The 21300-nt window shown below is 44.2% G+C and overlaps 1 pseudogene; it reads right to left on the reverse strand.

The window, feature by feature from the left end:
* LOC132209057 (utrophin-like) overlaps positions 1-21300 on the reverse strand; it is a 154958-nt pseudogene that overhangs the window by 27171 nt on the left and 106487 nt on the right.

Raw genomic sequence — 21300 nt, forward strand, 5'->3', positions numbered from 1 at the left:
AGAAACAGGCTGGGCTGGTTTTGAGATGCAGTGGGGGGAGGGGAAGAACTGGGCTGGTTTTGGGATGCAGTGGGGGAAGGGGAGATTTTGAAGCTTGTGAAGTCCACATTGATACCATTGGGCTGCAGGGTTTCCAAGCGGAATATGAGTTGCTGTTCCAGCAACCTTCGGGTGGCATCATTGTGGCACTGCAGGAGGCCCATGATGGACATGTCGTCTGAGGAATGAGAGGGGGAGTTGAAATGGTTCGCGACTGGGAGGTGCAGTTGTTTGTTGCGAACCAAGCGGAGGTGTTCTGCAAAGTGGTTCCCAAGCCTCTGCTTGGTTTCCCCAATGTAGCGGAGGCCACACCGGGTGCAATGGATACGATATACCACATTGGCACATGTGCAAGTGAACAAAACGAAAATGAGCTCAAAATTCATACTGGCAAGTAGACCCGCTTGACATTATGAATTGGTGCAGAGCACACTTAGATGTTGGAAGCAACTGCGGACACTTGGTTCAATGGTGCTGCCTCCAAATGAAGCTACCTCACCCAGCTGCCGAGGGATCTGGACTGCATCGTGAAGCAAAAGGCTCAGGCTTCGTTGGTCACATAAATCTGTGGGTTCAGCTACTTGTTTGAAGATATCTGCAAAAGTTATCCAGAAGAAAAATACTGACATTCCTAAACTTAAGAGAGGTAGTTCAGAGTTCAATACATCCAATACATCTTCCTCAATTGCCTTGCTTTGTAAATTATCTTAAAACATTATTTTATGATCTTGATTGGCTATTTGCAAACAACTGTGGAAACAAAAACTTCTGTTTGTTTACAACAATGGACAATGGATGTTGTATGATTCTCCAAGGAAGTCATTTTGTCAATTTCTTTCTTGATTGTAAATCTCAAAACTCTCTAATATCTCCTCGTTCATTTCACAGAGGTAATCTTTGTGTGGACCTGGAAAACATCGGCACCGTCCTCAATGAATATTTTGTGTCAATCTTTACAATGGAAAAGGACACTGCAAGTAAGATATCAGGGCAAAGGACCTCGGAGCATCAGAGGTTAAGAGACAGGGAGATGCAGCTGGTTGAGCAACTTTAAAAGTGGATACATCTACAGGGCGAACTGAAATATATACCAGCTAGCGGGGGAAGTGAGGGAGGAGATATCTGGGCCACTGGCAGCAATTTTCAAAGCCTTGTCAATCACACGTGAAGTAATGAAACACTATTAACATTGACCCACTATTAACAAACGGAGAGAGGAACAGACCAGGAAATTAAAGGCCAGTCAGAATAATCTCAGCACTGGTGAAGCTAGAAAGAGGCATTCTTAGGGGTAGAATGTACTTGCAAGAAATAATCAGGGATAAACACTATGGATTTGTTAAGATGAGGTCACATTATGCATTTGATGTGGGCTTAGTAAAGTCCCCCTTGGCAGATTGAGCAAGAAAACAACAGCCATGGGATCAAAGGCAAAGAGGCACACTGGAGCCAAAACTGGCTGAGGCAGAGAGCACAGGGTGATTGATGGTAGAGGGATATCTCTTTGGCAGGATGTTTGCTTTGAGTGGGGTTGTGCAGGGCTTTCCACAAGGACCCTTGAAATTTGTCAAGTTAATTCATCATTTGGGCTTAAACACAGGATGTATGACTGTATCGCTAGCGAATGGCTAATTTAGTGAGGAGGATATCGATGGAATGGCCATGTAAATAACAGCCATGGGATCAAAGGCAAAGTGGCACACTGAATCCAAAATTGGTTGACAGACAGGAAGAATAAACTTCAGGAGGAGATCAACAGACTGGTCAGCTGAGCACAGCAATTGAACTCAACCAGGAAAAGTGTGAGCTAATGAACTTGGGAGGGCGAACAACGCAAGGGATCACACTACGAAGGGTGTAATCCTGGAGATGACTGAAAAAAACAGCTGCCTGGGCTGGGGGTTGTCATGGAATCATATAGTACAGAAGGGGTCCGATGGCCCACTAAGGCTGTACCTCTAAAAATACACTGCAACATATACTAGTCCCATTTTTACACACTGGACCATTCTCTTAAATATTACGACATGTCAACTGCTCATCCAAGTACTTTTCAAAGGTTGTGAGGTTTCCTGTTTCAACTTCCCGCCCAGGCAATGCGCTCCAGACCTTCACCACACTCTGGATGAAAACGATTTTCCTCAATCCTCTAAAATATTCCCGTCTTTCTCTTGAAAATTATGCCCTATTGTTATTGATGCTTTAACTAAGGGGAACAATGCTTTCTATTCAACCCATCTTTACCTCTCATAATCTTATATGCCTCTGTCAGGACCTCCATTCACCCACCAAACCTTCTCTGCTTCACAGAAAATAATGTGATTTTTTCCAGTCTTTCTTCACAGCTAAAATGCTCCAACACATGCAACATCCTTTTCATTCCCTCCAGTGCAATTACATCCTTCCTAATGGGTGGTGACCAAAATGCCACACACGACTCCAGCTGTGGCCTAACCAAACTTTTAAACAACTCCAAAGTGACCTTCCCACTCTTACAATTTATGCCACAACTGATAAAGGGAGGTGTCCCATATGTCTTTGTAACAACCCTTACTAGCCTGACCTGACCCCTTCAGGAATTCATGAACAAGCACTCCAGGATCCCTTTTCTCCTCTAAGCTTCCCAGTGTCCTGCTATGCATTAGATTGAGATTTTATTATCACATGCATTCAATACAGGGTACAAGAGTACAAAGAAAAGAGTACAAAGTTGCCTTAGACGGTGCCATCTCAGGTACAAAGTACTTTGGTACGCAATTTTAGTTGCAGAAGTACAAAATTTATCCATCCTTCTTTACTCAGAGTCGTCGGGGAGTGGAATGCAATGCCGGAGAGGGTAGTGGAGTCAGCCTCAATAGGGGCATTTCATCGGCTATTAGACAAGCACATGGATGATAGTATAAGGGAGGGGCGGAGGTTAGATTGACCACAGGATTAGGGTAAAAGTTCGGCACAACATCGTGGGCTGAAGGGCCTGTACTGTGCTGTACCGTTCCATGCTCCATGTGATAAAAATAAATGAATAAGTTAAAATGTTCAGCACTACAGTCTTCTTAGTATAACAGTAGAAGAATAAAAACAAAAGTTTAAAAAGTCAAACATTACTCTCCACTGGAGTCGTACCTGAGGACTGGAGAGAGGCAAATGTAATTCCTCTCTTCAAGAAAGGAAATAGGGAAATCCCCGGCAATTACAGACCAGTAAGTCTCACGTCTGTCGTCTGCAAGGTGTTAGAAAGGATTCTGAAGGATAGGATTTACGACCATCTGGAAGAGCATGGCTTGATCAAATACAGTCAACACGGCTTTGTGAGGGGTAGGTCATGCCTCACAAACCTTATCGAGTTTTTTGAGGATGTGACTTGAAAAGGTGATGAGGGTCGAGCTGTCGATGTGATGTATCTGGACTTCAGCAAGGCATTTGATAAGGTTCCCCATGGTAGGCTCATTCAGAAGGTCAGGAGGAATGGGATACAGGGGAACTTAGCTGCTTGGATACAGAACTGGCTGGCCAACAGAAGACAGCGAGTGGTAGTAGAAGGAAAATATTCTGCCTGGAAGTCAGTGGTGAGTGGGGTTCCACAGGGCTCTGTCCTTGGGCCTCTACTGTTTGTAATTTTTATTCATGACTTGGATGAGGGGAGTGAAGGATGGGTCAGCAAGTTTGCAGACGACACAAAGGTCGGAGGTGTCGTTGACAGTGTAGGCTGCAGCGGGACATTGACAGGATGCAGAGATGGGCTGAGAGGTGGCAGATGGAGTTCAACCTGGATAAATGCGAGGTGACGCATTTTGGAAGATCGAATTTGAAAGATGAGTAGAGGATTAAGGATAGGATTCTTGGCAGTGTGGAGGAACAGAGGGATCTTGATGTGCAGATACAGAGATCCCTTAAAATGGCCACCCAAGTGGACAGGGTTGTTAAGAAAGCATATGGTGTTTTGGCTTTCATTAACAGGGGGATTGAGTTTAAGAGTCATGAGATCTTGTTGCAGCTCTATAAAACTTTGGTTAGACCGCACTTGGAATACTGCGTCCAGTTATGGTCGCCCTATTATAGGAAAGATGTGGATGCTTTGGAGAGGGTTCAGAAGAGATTTACCAGGATGCTGCCTGGACTGGAGGGCTTATCTTATGAAGAGAGGTTGACTGAGCTCGGTCTCTTTTCATTGGAGAAAAGGAGAGGGGACCTAATTGAGGTATACAAGATAATGAGAGGCATAGATAGAGTTGATAGCCAGAGACTATTTCCCAGGGCAGAAATGGCTAGCATGAGGGGTCATAGTTTTAAGCTGGTTGGTGGAAAGTATAGAGGGGATGTCAGAGGCGGGTTCTTTACACAGAGAGTTGTGAGAGCATGGACTGCGTTGCCAGCAGCAGTTGTGGAAGCAATGTCATTGGGGTCATTTAAGAGACTGCTGGACATGCATATGGTCACAGAAATTTGAGGGTGCATACATGAGGATCAATGGTCGGCACAACATTGTGGGCTGAAGGGCCTGTTCTGTGCTGTACTGTTCTGTTCTATGTTCTATGTTCTATTACAGTCCTTTCCTAAGCCACGAGTTTGCAGACACTCTGAACGAGGCTTCCCCCGTGATGGTTTGTATTCCCTGCGCTGGGCTAAAACCCGCCCATCCTTGCCAGTGGACTTCACTGCTGACTGCCGTTGCTGACCTCCATCGGGCACGACAGGCTTTGCCACATTAAGTACTCTCTTATCTTCTTCCTTCTTCAGGCTATATCAATCTGCCACTGACCTGCCCATCTGACCGATGCCAAGATTGGAGCAGACAAGGGGACCTGGTAAAAGGTGTTTAAGATTTTGAAGGGCATAGAAAGGATAACTGGAAGCTGCTTTTTCCATTAGTTGACATGAACTCACTGACGGAAAGTGTGGCTGATTCAGAAAGTGTCTGAATATTTAAGCAGTATTTAGATATTCACTTCTGTTGCTGTAGGCTCCAGGGCTATGGGTCAAACAATCAAAAAGGAAATCAATGTACTGTGAGTTCAATGTAGACAGATCTTTGTTGAGTCGTGCAGTAACGACAGACCACACGGCCTCCTCCTGTGCAACAAACATCCATGACTCAATAATTACACAGCTTTTCTTTGAGGCATTTCTCCACTTGACTGATTTTTTGTGCAGATTCTGCAAAGACCACGCTATAACTTAACATTAATAGTGGCAGTGACTAAATAGAGAAATATACTAAGACAGCAAACCTTTTGTTAAACAGTACCCGTGGTACCAGGAATGGGCTGAATAATCAAAAATTCCAGTTGATCGATATTTCCACACACACAAAAAACACACACTCAATAACAGGAACATAATGCATGGGATATACACATTACTGTTCTCCTTCATTTACAGCATAAATAACTTCAGTAATGATGCAACTTCGCCTTAACTCAAACTTACTGGCAGGGAGCCTTCTCACTTGCACCCTCACCAGACATCACAGAGATGATGAGAATACAGTAAACATCTGGTGTGTAATTTTTGTCAGTTTATTGAGTGGGCTAGTTTGTTAAACAAAGTTTACGTACAGTTAAATCTACAGTTTACATGTGTACCAGCAATGATAGATTTAGTACTTACACTTGTATTTTTTCCTCCAGATGACCCTTGGACAGACACATCAAGCCAATTTTCAAAGAAACACTCCTACCCCTGGAAAAGGAAGTTACAGAATGTCACTGACTGACTTTACTTATTTGAATACAGCATAAGATACTTAGAACATCGAACAGTACAGGCCCTTCAGCCCATGATGTTGTGCTGAACTTTTACCCTAAACCTCAGGTCTATCTAACCTCCACCCCTATCTTGTATTAACACCCATATGCCTGTCAAATAGTCACTTAAATGCCCCTAATGAGGTCGACTCCACAACCCACTCCAGCTGAAACAAAGATCTCTTTGAATTGTCATTTGTCAGACATGTATTGAATCAAAAAACAAATTTCTCACTTCCACAGATTTCTACAGCATGTTAATATGATTTGTGAAAGTTAATACTTCACCCTTTTATTTTACAAATACAACTTTAAACAAAATGCTACTGTATAGAACTTCTATGCTGGCATTTGTGCATATGCCATTTCAGTTTTGTGATCTGTTTCTATACAACGAGTGATAAATACTTTGATTAAAACGGTTGAGAGCAGTATATGTGAGATTTAATACCATGCTTTATCTGCAGATAGTCCATCTGCAGGTAGTTATTCATGAGACTCAACTAACATCATGTCTCAGAGGAGCTTGTGTCCTCTGGGTTAGGTACTGTTTGACCGTTGCCTACTGGTCACTAGTTGAGACGAAAGAGAACTACTAGCTGCTATCCATTTTCAACAAGTGATCACGATAATCTACCTGCATTTCAACGTCCCATCAACATTCAAGAATAATAAAATGTGAGGCTGGATGAACACAGCAGGCCCAGCAGCATCTCAGGAGCACAAAAGCTGACGTTTCGGGCCTAGACCCTTCATCAGAGAGGGGGATGGGGTGAGGGTTCTGGAATAAATAGGGAGAGAGGGGGAGGTGGACCGAAGATGGAGAGTAAAGAAGATAGTTTGTGGAGAGGAGAGTATAGGTGGGGAGGTAGGGAGGGGATAGGTCAGTCCAGGGAAGACGGACAGGTCAAGGAGGTGGCATGAGGTTAGTAGGTTGGAGATGGAGGTGCGGCTTGGGGTGGGAGGAAGGGATGGGTGAGAGGAAGAACAGGTTAGGGAGGCAGAGACAGGTTGGACTAGTTTTGGGATGCAGTGGGTGGAGGGGAAGAGCTGGGCAGGTTGTGTGGTGCAGTGGGGGGAGGGGAGATTTTGAAGCTGGTGAAGTCCACATTGATACCATTGGGCTGCAGGGTTCCCAAGCTGAATATGAGTTGCTGTTCCTGCAACCTTCGGGTGGCATCATTGTGGCATTCAAGAATTGTTGCTCGAAGAGGCTTCTGTGTAACAAGTAGGAGTAGAATCAAGATCAACCATGTTGTTTTCCCAATGTGAACCAGCTGCCAACACCATATATATGGGACCATCTTAATCATTCTTCTACAATTAACTTTTATAACAGACAACAGGTGCAGGAGTAGGCCATTCGGCCCTTCAAGCCAGCACCACCATTCATTATAATCATGACTGATCATCCACAATCCGTATCCTGTCCCTGCCTTATCCCCATAACCCTTGATTCCACTATCTTGAAGAGATCGATCCATCTCTTTCTTGAAACTATCCAGAGACTTGGCCTCCACAGCCTTCTGGGGCAGAGCATTCCATATATCCACCACTCTCTGAGTGAAGAAGGTTTTCCTCAACTCTGTTCTAAATGGCCTACCCCTTATTTTTGAACAGAACCTCTGGTTCTGGACTCACCCATCAGCAGAAACATGCTTCCTGCCTCCAGAGTGTCCAATCCTTTAATAATCTTCTGCATCTCAATCAGACCCCCTCTCATCCTTCTAAGCTAGGTCCCTGTACAGCTGCAGAAGGACGTCTTTGCTCCTCTCCTCAATTCCTCTTGTTATGAAGGCCAGCATGCCAATGGCTTTCTTCACTGTCTGCTGTACCTGCATGCTTGCTTTCATTGACTAATGTACAAGAACACCAAGATCACATTGTACTTCCCCTTTACCAACTTGACTCCATTGAGATAGTAATCTGCCTTCCTGTTCTTGCTACCAAAAAAGTGGATAACCACACATTTATTAACATTAAACTGCATCTGTCAGCCATCCGTCCACTCACCGAGCCATTCCAAGTCATCCTGTATTCTCATAACATCCTCCTCACATTTCACACTGCCACCCAGCTTTGTGTCATTGGAAAATTTGCTAAGATTACTTTTAATGCCTTCATCTCTATCATTAATGGATATTGTAAACAGCTGTGGTCCCAGCACCGAACCTTGTGGTACCCCACTGGCCACTGCCTGCCATTCCGAAAGGGACCCGTTCATCACGACTCTTTGTTTCCTGTCAGCCAGACAATTTATAATCCAAGTCAGTATTTTGCCCCCAATAACATGTGCCCTGACTTTGCTCACTAGTCTCCTATGTGGGACTTTATCAAAGGCTTTCTTAAAGTCCAGGTTCACTACATCCACTGGTTCTCCCTTGTCTATCTTCATAGTTACATACTCAAAAAATTCCAGAAGATTCGTCAAGCACAATTTCCCCTTTGTAAATCCATGCTGACTCTGACCTATCCTGTTACGGCTATCCAAATGAGTTGTAATTTCATCTTTTATAATTCACTCCAGCATCGTTCCCACCACTGACATCAGGCTAGCCGGTCTACAATTCCCTGTTTTCTCTCTCCCTCTTGGACTCACCCATCAGCAGAAAAATGCTTCCTGCCTCCACAATGTCCAATCCATTAATAATCCTATCCATCTAAATCAGATCCCCTCTCATCCTTCTAAACTCGAGAGGACACAAGCCCAGTCGCTCCAATCTTTCAACATATGATAGTCCCGCCATTCCGGGAATTGACCTTGTGAACCTATGCTGCACTCCCTCAATAGCAAGAATGTCATTCCTCAAATTGGGAGACCAAAACTGCACACAGTATTCCAGGTGTGGTCTCACCAGGGCCCTGTACAGCTGCAGAAGGACCACTTTGCTCTTATACTCAATTCCTCTGATCTGATTGAGGCATAGAAAATTATGACAGGCACAGGCAGAATACATTGTGAGAATTCTTTCCCCACGGCACATGTGTCTAAGACCAGATGGCACAAGTTTAAGGTGAGGATGAAACCAGATGGCACAAGTTTAAGGTGAGGAAGTCTGAGGAAAAGCTTTTTCATGTCAAAACTGGTAGACGTATGGAGCACGCTGCCTGAGAGGGCAAGTAGAGGCAGGTATTCTCAACATTTAAAAAGCATCTGGGATGAGCATTTAAAATGCTAGGTCAAAGTAGGCTCTGGACCAAGTGTAGATAAATGAGATTAGTGCAGTTTGGTGTTTGTTGGTAGGCATAGATATGGTGTTTCTATGCTGTATGACTCTACGAGATTGACGGTCACAAAATTTTATTCAACATCTGGCCGTTTATTCCTTGACATTAACTGGATGATGTTCATATTGTGCGCATTATACACGTCATTCTCCAGCACTAACATTTGTAACCGTGAAGAGCATTGCAATCAGAGTGTCGAGATGTCTACATGATCCTGTACAGATCTGACCAAAAGGAATCAAAAGTATATCAGTTTCAATTTTATGATTTAAAACAAAAGTCGCTAAAACTTTTAACTACATTATTTCTTTCACTGAAATGAAATTAGAACACACTGAAACTTTCTGTCAACAATGCCAGGGTTGATTTTAATCAGTCGACAATCTTCACATTTACTTAACTGATCATGCATATATCAAAATCCAATATGCAGGAAGCAGTTTAATGCACCTTAGGACAATCTAAACATACTACATTCAAGTGTAAATCATACATACGTATCAAAGACGTTCAGCAGCCAGTTCAGATACATGTCGACACAGAGTGGCACATTGACCTAGTTTTTGTGATTTTGTTCCAAACCATCATAAATGGTCGTTGAACAGTTGATTACTTCAGTCACATTTAGAAGTTGCTCGTTTTGTGTCAATTTGTGTTGATCGAAGACACATTGTGCTGTGTGCAACTCCAACAGATCCACTACAAAGGAGGAAGAAAACTAACTTCGATTACAGTTTTAACTTATTGGATCTATTAAATAAAATTAATTCCTTTATTTGGCCTAGAAATAAATACAATGATTCACAAAAGTACTCTGGAATGATGGAAACAGGCCATTTCCTTCTCAAATGTAAAATGTCAAATCTAACTAGGGAACCGTCAGTGATGCTGGTCATATTCTGTTGTTTGCTTCAGTAATTTCTGTGGAACAATGGTGGAGGAACAGTAGCTTTATATGTTATGAAGCCCTCCTTGATATTTATGAAGCAGCACTCACAACAATTTAACCTAAAACATCCATCTCTTTCAACCGGCGTGCATTCTCATTACATCCAAATCCAAAGTACAATCTAATTGGCTCTTCACTCGTTTCAAACAGTGGATCTTACAACCCCTACTTCACTTCGGGTTATCAGCATTCTTTTAAATCACACTATGTCGCAGCTATTAAGTGTGTTAATGACACGTTCTTGTTAATTTTAAAAAGGTGCTCTGTTACCTAGGTTTTGAACTAGATTTCTCTTGTAATTTTGCTATTTTGCCATACATATGGTATGTTCTACAGTGTCTACCAAAAACAATGAGTAGTTAAGCAAGTATCAATTCAATGTTAGTTCACAAGATGCCAACAAAATCTGGCAAACATTGTCAAAACATCGAATGCCAGGCAGAAACATTCACTGCTTTCAAAAAAATTCCTCTTTACATCCCCCTACATCTTTTCCCCAAAACATGAATGCATTCCCTTCTCCTTGTAACATCATCCATTAGCCATGGGAACACAGCTTTTCCACGTTTATCTTATCCCAACCTATCGTAATCCCTCATGTCTCGATTCACTACTTATTAATCCCCTGTACTCCAATGAAAACAGCATTAGCTAAATTTGATGATAAAATGTCACATTCTTAAAACAAGTTGGGTAAATTTCATTATTATTATTCAAGACTACCAAAATTATTAGTCTTGAAGTTTAGTCACCAGATTTGGCTGCATCATTCCAGTCCTATTTCAAGGCTCAGGATAACTTCTTATGAGCTCGATTATACAGCCCCATCCCACAGATACGAAGGTGGGAAGAACACACAAAATCTGGAGGGCACTGTGCGTACATGTGTGAAAGTTCTGGGGAACTGTCAAGCAGCCTGCCTATCCTTTGACCTCCTGAGACTAATTGATGGCAATTTAAGGGATCCCCTCTATTGTGTCAGGAGATAGATGTCAATCAGAAAGACAGTCAGCTTTACATGCACAATCCAGTCTAGAAAAAGTGAGTTGGTAGGGGAACATCGTTCACAGGCCCCTTGGCCTGATCCTAGGCACTTCATGCCCTTAAACTCTCATCCAACCTTTTAAAAACCCCTAACAACCCTCGACCACTCCGCACCTCTAGTCGGGGACCCGCCATCCAGCCATCAGCAACTTCAGACTCTTCTGGGCTCTAAGTGGCCAGGAGTTCTACAAGATAGAACTTCCATCCAAGAGGGTGCCCGCTGTCCTGCCTCCAGCCATTTAATGCTGCAGGGCAGCTGTGAAGAGCATGGGCAGGCTCACATTTGGCATTTCAACTGGGAGAGACCTGAGCAGGAGCGGAGGCAACAGCACCATGTCGAGTACTATTTATCAGACCAAAAATTTCATATCCTAAGCATTCTCTCCAATGTTCTGCCAATTCAACAGTCAGTGCCCAAGGTTAGTAGAAAACCAGAAATAAGGAAAGATTTCAAAGCCGAGAAATAGAAAAGAAACAGACAATAAGAGCTTATTTAAACAAATGAAGGAAGAGGTCAAAGTGAAAGCAGATCCCTTAAAGAATGGAGGCGGCAAAAATAATAATGGGGAATCAGGAAATAGCAAATGAGACAAATAAATACTTTATACCAGTCTGCACAGCAAAAGACACAAATAGCATCTCAAAATTACTTAATTAACAAGGGGCAAAAAGAAGACAGGAAATATCACCAGAGAAGAGGTGCTAGGGAAACTAATGGGGCTAAAGGTCAATAGGTATCCTGCACGCGATGTACTCTGTGCTAGTAAATTAAAAGATGTAGCTAGTGCAGCCTTACTTGGAATACTGCGTGCATTTCTGGTCACCCCATTACGGGAAGGATGTAGAAGCATTGGAAAAGGTTCAGAGGAGATTTACCAGGATGTTGCCTGCTCTGCAGCGAAGGTCTGAGGAAGAAAGGCTGAGGGTCTTGGGTCTGTTCTCATTGGAGAGAAGGAGGTTCAGAGGGGATTTAATAGAGACATACAAGATGATCAGTGGACTAGATAGTGTGGACAGTGAGAGTCTTTTTCTGAGGATGGTGGCATCAGCTTGTCTGAGGGGGCAGAGCTACGCATTGAGCGATAATAGATTTGAGATAGATGTCAAAGGCAGGTTCTTTAGTCGGAGAGCGGTAAGGATCGCCCTGCCTGCTGATGTAGTTCACTCAGCCACATTGGGGGCATTTAAACAGTCCTTGGATAAGCATATGGATGATGATGGGATAGTGTTGGGGGATGGGTTAAGATTAGTTCACAGGTCGGCGCAACATCGAGGGCCAAAGGAACACTGGCTTTGTGTCCCAGAAATAGGTCCAGCATTGCACTGTGCCTTACAAGCTCATCTCCATGTTCATGTAAAATAATCTATCAAATGTATTTAAAGAATTATTTCCCAAGTCAAACTTTTGTCTAATCTCAATTAATGTTGTGCAGTTGAAATCCCAGAATATAATTATTATTTTATTAGCTTCTCACCCCTCAGTGAATTCCCTGCTCTTCAACTGCCCACTGCTTGCAAGGCCGATAGCTTAAATTCCTCACAACATTAGCAAACCCTTGTGCAAGGATTTTGGTTCCTTTCTGCTGCAGCTGCAGACCAGCCCACTTGTAGAGGACATACCATCCTCACAAATTCTCCTTCAGATCCAGGAGTCTAAATCCCTCCCCAAACACAAACACTTGAGCCAAGCATTCATCTGTTTTCTTCCCCTTTTTCTTGCCTTCACAGCATGTGGCACCAGGAATAATCCAGAGATTACAACTTTACAGGTCCTGCTATTTAATCCACTGCCTAGCTCTCGGAACGCTTGGTGCAAGCGTTACCCCAAACCAAATCACTCATCTTACCAATGTGTACATCGAGCTGTGTCTTAGGGTCCTCCTCCTTCAGGATCCCCTTAATGACATTGTTGACCTGGTTAATATGCCACAATGGAGTCACAGGTATGACTGTGCAAAATCTGGTCCACCCAGATCGTCGCAATGGGCAAAAAAGCACACCATTTGTCTCTACTTGCCAGGGGGCTAAGGCAGTTTGGTGTGTCCACAAAGACAACTTTCATTGATGTACCAGAGAAAGCATCCTATCTGGATGCATATCACAGCATGGTTCCTCTAGCTGAACAATCCCTATTTATTATGGCTCTTGCCTTTCTTCTTCCAGGCAGAATTGGAGAGAGCGAGCGCACGACAGACAGAGCGAGAGAGATGGGCGATGAGGGAGAGACAGACAGACAGACAGACAGAATGGGCGACAGAATGTGAGTGTGAGCGCGCCTGCATCAGACAGTGAGAGAGATGTTGCTGAGGTGGAGATAGTTGAGAGTGTTGATCACCAACGATCTCTCCTGGTCCACCCAGATCGTCACAATGGGCAAAAAAGCACACCAATGTCTCTATTTCCCCAAGAGGCTCAGGCAATTCAGTGTGTCCACAAGGACAACAATTATTGATGTACCATAGAAAGCAACCTATCACAGCATGGTTTGGCAACAGCTCTTCCTCAGGTCATAAGAAACTACAGAGTCGTGAACACAGCATAGTCCATTATGCAAACCAGCCTTCCATTCATTGATTCCACCTGTACTTGCCACTGCCTCGGGAAACCCACTGACAAAATCAAAGGCCCTTCTCACCCAACAATTACACTCTCTTCTACCTTTGACTGAAGGGAAGATGTAAAAAAGTTTGTATACATGTGTGAAAAGATTCAAGAACTGCATCTTCACCGCTGTTATTGGGGATCTGAATAGAACACTTAAAATTTTAAATCTAGAACATAGAACATAGAACAGTACAGCACAGAACAGGCCCTTTGGATCTCGCTCTCAGTGACAGCTACAGAGAAGATGTACAATGTTCCATTTCACGAATGCACTTTGTATGGTATGATCTGTCTGTACTGCATGCATAAGAAAACTTCTCAGTGTACCAAGGCACAAGTGACAATGATGACTCAAATCAAATTGACTGTGTGCGAGAGAGAGGTGAGCATATGATTGTGTTCAAGAGTGCAAAGATGGTGCATGAAAGTGTGAGTGTGCGCACGACAGAATGTGTGCGCCAGTGTCTGTGCTTGAGAGTGTGTGAAAAGAATTAGCACAAGGAGGGAGTGTTACAAGCATGCATGAGGCTGTGAGAGTGTCTGTGAGAGCGAGTGACTTTGAGAGCAAGCAAATTTGCAAGCATAAGTGTGTGAGGGAGAGATTTGTCGGGGGGGGGGGTGTGTCTGTGTGTACTTGAGAGTATGAGCATTGGCAAAAGATCCTGCGACAGTGCATGCAAGTATGCCACAGCATGTGTGCAAGACCGTGCTTGACTGTGTGACAGTACGGAGTATGAATGAGTGAGAATGTGACAGAATGTGTGAGTGAGAGACTGTGTTCCTGGTTCTGTGTGTGTATGGATAGTATGTTTGAGCATGAGGGATAGGATATGCATGTGCAACACAGTGTGACTGTGAACTTCTGTTTGTGCCTGTGAGTCAAGTGATGGGGGATAACAGGGAGAGGAGAGATAATGACAGAGAGAGAGAGAGAGAGAGAGAGAGAGAGAGAGAGAGAGAGCGTGAGAGAGAGATGAGATGAGGAAGAAGAAATGATGAGTGGTCAATACCTGGAGGAAAAAAAGAACCGTGTGTGAGCATTAAGAGAAGCCGCTGGCTGTAACATGGAGGCTATTGTTTTACTGATTGTACGAAACGAAAAGCAAGTGTCACCTCTTGGTGTTAGGGGACAGGAGATGCGCGTTAGAGAAGGAGATATAGTCAGCCTTGTTAGAGACAGCAGACACGTTGCAAATGCATAGAAACTAAAATTAAAGCTTTCTTGTCAATGTGTAAAGAGGTGAGACAAATATGACCGGCTAATATTGTACCTTTGCGCTCAGTAAAATGATAGAATCATGATTCAGGGAATCCTTACAATGTGGAAGCAGGTCCGTCAGCCCAACACGTCCACACTGCCCCTCAAAGCATCCCACCCAGACCCATCCACCTATAACTCACCTAACCTACACATCACTGAACACCTTGGGAAATTTAGCATGGCCAATCCACCTAACTTGCACCTAACTTGCACATCTTTTCACCGTGGGAGGAAACTCGAGCACCCGGAGAAAACCCATGCAGACACATGGACAATGTGCAAACTCCACACAGACAGTGACCCAAGGGCGGAATTGAACCCAAGTTGTTGGTGCCATGAGGCAGCAGTGTTAACCAGAGCCCCTGTGCTCTTTATTATGCTCATTAAGCTGCAAGCATTTTTTTTTTAAGAAAGTAAACTTACCATCGTCACAGGATGCGAGTGCTTTCAATTTCTGTCAGCTTGGAGAACTTTATCCGCATCTGCAAGGGCAAGGTGATGGCAATGGTGTGAGACTGGTTAATATTCTGCAGCTCGCCGTGCAAAAAATTAACAGCATTTCCAATGCTTTTTACCTCGGGGCATAACAGAAAGACAAGAACATGAAAAAATCCTGAAATCTCCCTCCAATTTCAATCTCAGATGGACCATCCCTTCATCAAAAGCCACAACCAAACTGAACAGTAACTTGGTTCACTCCAAATCAACTATAACGCTAATTTCCAAAACTCAATGTACTGTTTTTCGAAGATATCTGCATGTTCCATGTAAAATCATGTATTTTCCACTGCCTACCAGGCCAATCATTTGTTCACTATGATCTCTGTCTCTCTCTCTCTCTCTCTCTGTATCTTGCCCTCTTGGATTTCTGTAATTCACGCCCTCCCTACCCTCAGCTACCTGTGCTCATATGCTCGAGGCTTCTCCAATTTTCTGATGTTCGTGCTAATGCTTTAAGATCCCCGCACTGAATGTCAGCAATTTTTTTCAAAAGCCTCAATGACTACTGCCCAGTGGCTCTGACATCCATATTTATCACTATGAAGTGCTTTGAGAGGTTGGTCATGGGTCACATCAACTCCAGCCTCCCACATTACCTTGATCCACTGCAATTCACCTACTGATGCAGCAGATCCATGGCAGATGCCCTCTCCTTGGCTTTACACACATCTCTGGAACGTCCAGATAACAAGGGCATCTACGTCAAGCTTCTACTTATTGACCACATCTCCACCTTCAACACCATAATTCCATCTGCCCATCCTGGGCCTCTTGCAGTGCCACAACAATGCCACTCAAAGGTTGCAGGAACAGTACCACTTATTTTGCTTGGGAACCCTGCAGCCTAATTGTACCAGTGTGGACTTCACAAGCTTCAAAATTTCCCCTCCCCACCTACATCCCAAAACCAGCGCAGCTCATCCCCACCTCCCTAACCTGTCATTCCTCCCACCTGTCCACTCTCCCACCTCAAGCCCTACCCCCATCTCCTACCTACCAGCCTCAGCTCCACCCCCTTGGCCTGGTCGTCCTCCCTGGACTGACCGATCCCCTCCCTAACTGCCCACATACACTCATCTTTACTGGCTCTATCCGCCGCCTCTTTAACCTGTCTGTCTCCTCTTCACCTACCTTCTCCTTTATTCAGAGACAAAGGGAACTGCAGATGCTGGAGAATCCAAGATAACAAAGTGTGAAGCTGGATGAACACAGCAGGCCAAGCAGCATCCCAGGAGCACAAAAGCTGACGTTTCGGGCCGAGACCCTTCATCAGAGAGGGAGATGGGGACAGGGTTCCGAAATAAATAGGGAGAGAGAGGGGGAGGTGGACCGAAGATGGAGAGAAAAGAAGATAGGTGGAGAGGAGAGTATAGGTGGGAAGGTCGGGAGAGGATAGGTCAGTCCAGGGAGGACAGACAGGTCAAGGAGATGGGATGAGGTCAGTTGGTACGAAATGGAGGTGCAGCATGAGGTGGGAGGAGAGGATAGGTGAGAGGAAGAACAGGTTAGGGAGGCGGGACAAGCTGGGCTCGTTTTGGGATGCAGTGGCGGGAGGGGAGATTTTGAAGCTTGTGAAGTTCACATCGATACCATTGGGCTGCAGCGTTCCCAAGTGGAATATGAGTTGCTGTTCCTCTGCACCCTTCGGGTGGCATCATTGTGGCACTGCAGGAGGCCCATGATGGGCATGTCGTCTAAGGAATGGGAGGGGGAGCTAAAACCGTTCGCGACTGTGAGGTGCTGCTGTTTACTGCGAACCGAGCGGAGGTGTTCTGCAAAGCACACATGAGGTTTTTTTCTTCTAGCTTGCACTCACTGGAGCACTGCAGCAAGCCTGAGACAGAGATTTTGGACAGGGATCATGATGGGGCGCTCAGGTGACAGGCAATTGGAAACCTGGGGCCATTCTTACGGCCAGAATATAGGTGTTCTGCCAAGCGGTTGGTCAGTCTGTGTTTCGTCTCCCCGATGCAGAAGGAGACCATATTGTGAGCAGTGAATACAGTAGACTAGATTGAGTGAAGTGTGGGTAAATCGCTGCTTCCCCTGGAAGCCTTGGATAGTGAAGCAGGAGGAAGTAAATGGGCAGATGTTATGCCTTCTGTGGTGGCATGGAAAGTGCTGTTGGGTTATGGGGAGCTGTTGGGAATGGATAAGGAGTGGATCGAGGTGTCCCGACGGAATGGTCCCTGCGTAAGGCTGACAAGAGAGGGGAGGGGAATATATGCTTGGTGGTGGGATCTTGTTAGAAATCGTGGCTGATGTTCTTCTCGATGTGGATATTGATGGGTTGGTCATTGAGGACCAGGGTACCTCATCAGGGGTGAGGCCAAAGTGTAGGACATGGGTTGGACATGGCTGAGATCTCTGTCAACCACGAACGCAAGGATGCTCAGTTGAGGAAGAATGTAGACATTTCGGAATCCCTCCAGCAAAAGATGATATCATGAGAACAAGTGGATCTGTCTGGGCAGTCCTGTCTGAAGATTTTGTGATGTAAGACTGTTGTTTGTCATAAAGGATATGGTTGAGTGATCATATTCAAATAGAAGAGACCAAGAATGTGAGGCTGGAGAATGGGTTGAGAACCATGCCTCTCGGATTCCTCTGCATGTCTATGCTTGGCTTGGGCTACTATGGTTACCTTGACCCAGTTTTGTATGAGAGGCGTGATTCTCCACCCATAATGCAACCAACAAGCAGATACAATTGGGCCCCCACATACAAACCCATACAGATCAAAACCCGAAATGACAGTACTCATGGTAACAGACCGGACAGTATAAATTCCAGACAGAGTAGAGTAACATTGTTTTGTTGGAGGCTCTAGTGATGATGTCATTGATCATGGTGACGAAACGTCTCAATGAAAACAAGCCAACTCGGCGAGCAAGTCAACAACCGCAATTTGAACTACCTTGTTCAAGTGTTTCATTTTTGATCTTGAATGTTAAATCTCGCTCCAACACAGGGATGGAAGATGACAGTCAACAGCTGCATTCTAACTAAATCATATCGAATCATTGTTTTGACCAGTCCAGAAACATGTAGGTTAGGTGGATTGGGAATGCTGAATTACCCACATTGCCCACGGATATGTAGGTTAGGTATATTCGCCATTGGAAATGCAGGCTGACAGGGATAGAGTAGGGAATGGGGATGGGTCTGGGTGGGATGCTCTTTGTAGGGTTGCTGTGGACTTGTGGAACTGAATGGCCTGTTTCCACACTGGGGATCCTATAAAACTAGGTTTTACTCAATTCAAGAGAGAGTGAGTTTATCAATTGCTAAACGCAAGAAGTCATAAGGCACCACAAATATGCACAAGTTAGACACAAGAAATTAGCTCAAAAAACATAAAAGTTAAGAGGGATACGGATAGTTCAGAATTTGGATTGTTTGTGAAGAATAGAAAGTGGGATGTTGTGGCCACTAAGTTGGGCGATCCCTGTAATGCTGATATGAATTCAGCAGTTAATTTTGAGATTCTTGTTGAAACTCTTTTGACCTTGTTTCTTTTTGACATCGCCCTGGTTTGCAGAGCTCAGAGCAAGAGATTGTCTTTTCTTCTTAGCTGCAGCAGAGGCCCATGAAATGGCTGTCCTAGAACTGCGACCTCCACAACTCCGTAGACCACACGAGCATATTCGCCCAGGAATACACACACACTGACATTAAAGAACTATTGGGATAACAATACTCAGCATGGGACTGGAAAAGACAGCATGTAGAAACAGAAAACAGCTGTAAATAGTGTCAAGAGGTCAAATAAAGTTATAAAGCTAAATTAATGACTCTTTGCTTGCGTGCTCATTGTATTCAGAACAAAATCAACAAATTAAGAGCACACATACAGGTTGACGGGCATGATTTGAGAGCTATTACAAAGACATGGCTATAAGGAGATCAACACTGGAGGTAAATGTGCAGGGCTACGTGACATTCCAAAAAGACAGGCAGGAGGGAAACTGACTGTAAGCGATGAAATTACTGAGAGAACAAGAAACAATCTTCAATCAGAAGATGTAGAATCCAATTTTATTTATTTGTTAATGGGAGGAGGACATCACTAGCTACGCAGTGTTTATTGTCCATCCCTCGTTGCCCAGGGGACAGTTCAGAGTCAATCATATGGCTGTGGGTCTTCAGTCACAAGTAGGCCAGACCTCGTAAGGATGGCAGTTTGCTTTTCTAAAGGACATCAGTGAAGCAGTTGGGTTTTTCTGACATTTGGCAATGGATTCATGGTCATCATTAGATTCTTCATTCATGATTTTCTTTGATGTTCAATTCAAATTCCACCATCTGCTGTGCTGTGATTTGAACACAGGTCCCCAGAATGTTATCTAAATCTCTGAATTAACAGTCCAGCAATACCACCACTGGGCCATTTCCTCCCCAAGCTTGGAACAAGAAAACCTGCAGCTGACTCCCACATGGGGAAAAACACTGAACCAGGAGCTTCTTCAAACAGGGTGATCACCTCGCCTTACATTTTAAGATAGCTATGAACAATCAGGAACTTGTGGGAAGCTACTAAATTGGGGGAAGGAGTATTAGGTAGGAGCTGAGCAGTATTCATTGGGAGGAGCTTTTATTGAACAAGTCGACATTTGATACACGGGAGTTATTTAAAGACCTACTGATCAGCGTTCAGAACTGGCCTATTCCAGGGAAGGAGGAATGACAAGGATGGCAATCTAAGGACATACGGACATAAGAAATAAAGCAGGAGTAGGTCATCTGTCTCTTTCAGCTCACTCCGCCATTCAATAAGGTCATGGCTGATCTTTGTGCGGACTCAGCTCCACTTGCCCCGCCATTCACCATAACCCTCAATTCCTTTCCTGTTCAAAGATCTATCTGTCTTGGCCTTTAAAACATTCAATCAGGGAACCTCAACTGTTTCACTGAGCAGAGAATTCCACAGATTCACAACCCTTTGGATGAAGCAGCTCATCCTCAACTCAGTCTTAAATCTGTTCACCCTTATTTTGAGGCTGTGCCCCCCCAGTTGAAATTTCACCCATCAGTGGAAACAACTTCCGTGTTTCTTTCCTATCTATTTCTTTCATCATTTTAAAAGTTGCTATTAGAACACCCCTCATTCTTCGAAGTTTCAGTGAGTGCAATCCTAGTCTCCTCAATCTCTCCCCATACAGCAACATTTTCAATTCTGGAATCATTCTTGTGAAACTCCTTTGCACCCCCTCCAGTGCCAGCACATCCTTTCTAAAGTGAGGAGACTAAAACTGTACAAACTACTCTACATCAAGCTTTACCAGCACCCTAGACAACTGGAGCATCCCCTCCCGATTTTTAAACTGCATCACTCGAGCTATAAGGGACACTATTCCATTTGTTGCCTCAATTACCAGCTGCATCTGCAAACGTTCTGTGATTCATACACAAGGTTGCCCAGCTCCCTCTGCATAGCAGCATGCTACAATTTTTCACCATTTAAGTAATACTCCATTTTGCCCTAATTGCTACCAAAATGGATAGCCTCACATTTACCATCATTGCACTCCATCTGCAAGACCCTTGTCCATTCACTTCAACTTTGTGTCCATCTGCAGATTTTCATTATCCTCTTTACTCTACCACTCATTTTAGTGTTAAATGTGATCTGTGAACTGTAATAGTACATGGAACAACACAGCGCAGAACAGGCCCTTTGGCCCTCCATGTTGCGCTGACTTGTGAACTAATCTAAGTCCATTCCCCTACACTGTCCCATCAGCATCCATATGCTTATCCAAGGGCTGTTTAAATGCCCTTCATGTGGCTGAGTTAACTACATTGGCAGGCAGAGCATTCCACCCCCGTACCACTCTCTGAGGAAAGAACTTGCCTCTGACATCTGTCTTAAATCCATCACCCCTCAATGTGTAGCTGTGCCCCCTTGTACCAGCTGAAGTCATCATCCT

Source organism: Stegostoma tigrinum, unplaced genomic scaffold, assembly GCF_030684315.1.
Source record: "Stegostoma tigrinum isolate sSteTig4 unplaced genomic scaffold, sSteTig4.hap1 scaffold_64, whole genome shotgun sequence".
In the NCBI taxonomy this organism is placed as follows: Eukaryota; Metazoa; Chordata; class Chondrichthyes; order Orectolobiformes; family Stegostomatidae; genus Stegostoma; species Stegostoma tigrinum.